The sequence below is a fragment of the Dermacentor variabilis genome, chromosome 4 (genome assembly GCF_050947875.1).
Source record: "Dermacentor variabilis isolate Ectoservices chromosome 4, ASM5094787v1, whole genome shotgun sequence".
NCBI classification, from domain to species: Eukaryota; Metazoa; Arthropoda; class Arachnida; order Ixodida; family Ixodidae; genus Dermacentor; species Dermacentor variabilis.
Genome location: NC_134571.1, coordinates 31,346,480 through 31,347,725, shown reverse-complemented (window position 1 = coordinate 31,347,725; position 1,246 = coordinate 31,346,480).

Below are 1,246 nucleotides of genomic sequence, written 5' to 3'. Positions count from 1 at the left end.
TGTTGTCGGTTTGTGTTTCCTGTGCAACTGTGCAGTCACGTTTTCGACCGCCACAGACACTCTAAAGCAAGGTTTTGCCTAACCGATAAATTTGTGCTTCGCCAAGTCGACCACTGATCTGTGGTAAAACGACCTTTGCGGCAGCCCAATTTTAACAGTTGTCACCACCCCAATCTTGTTAAATAACGCTTACACAAAACGTCCGACTGCGCTTGCAACAGGAAGCTCTGGGCTGGAATCTTAACTGACACGACAGATCAGTAACGTCTCATGCTCAGCGCGTAATACAGAAGTCTAAGTTCAGCACGTTTTGACGATAAATGAGACTTCATTGGTATAAACACTGCAGCTCTATGAATAGAGTGGCTGTGGCCCAGCTGAGTACAAGCTTACTAGAGAGAAACGTGCGTCTGACAAGTCAAGTCACACCGGTAGTGGAACAGGGGCTTCAGGTACTCTGAAAACTTCCCCTCTCAAAGAGGCATCGTCGCATCTAAGGTGTCCATCAAAGATGCATATTTCCATGATGAGCGGAGCCACAATAGCCAAAATAAATCGTCTTTGGGTTAGTTGCGCGACATGTACAACTTGGATTGAATTCTGGGGTTCTATGTGCCAAAACCACGATTTGATCATGAGGCACGCCGTAGTGGAGGACTCCGAATTAATTTTGACCACCAGGGAATCTTTAACGTGCCTCCAATGCAAGGGAGACGGACGTTTTCTATTTTCGCCCTCATCTAAATTGGCCGCTGCGACCGCGGTTTCATCCCACGACCTCGAGCTTAGCAGCACAACACCATATATCCGCTGAGCCACCGCGACGGGTAGATAGAACTTCCTTGCATACAAAACTGTCCTGGTTGGCACCACGAAATTCAACGAGAAAGATACATTTGAGCCATTCAGAACGCAATGCGAGATTCTGTTTCTCACAGTGTACAAGTCGAAAGGGGGGGTAACATGCGGATTGAGATTTCGCACAGAAAGAAGAAAGAAAGAAATGTATTAGGGAAGGGGCTTCGCAGGCACAAGTGTCTACAGTGCAAGAGAATTCCACCGTCAAAATGGGCTTTCTTCTGAGATGGTTGTTCCATGATTACACTAAAACCTATGATATGGACAAGATGGACCTGCGTTGTCTTAAGCATAACTGCGAGTCTACCTAGTAGGAACAAATTCGTCTTAAAACTTTTTGCGCGCAAACAAACAGGGACGAAGAATAGAAGCATAGAATAGAATAGAA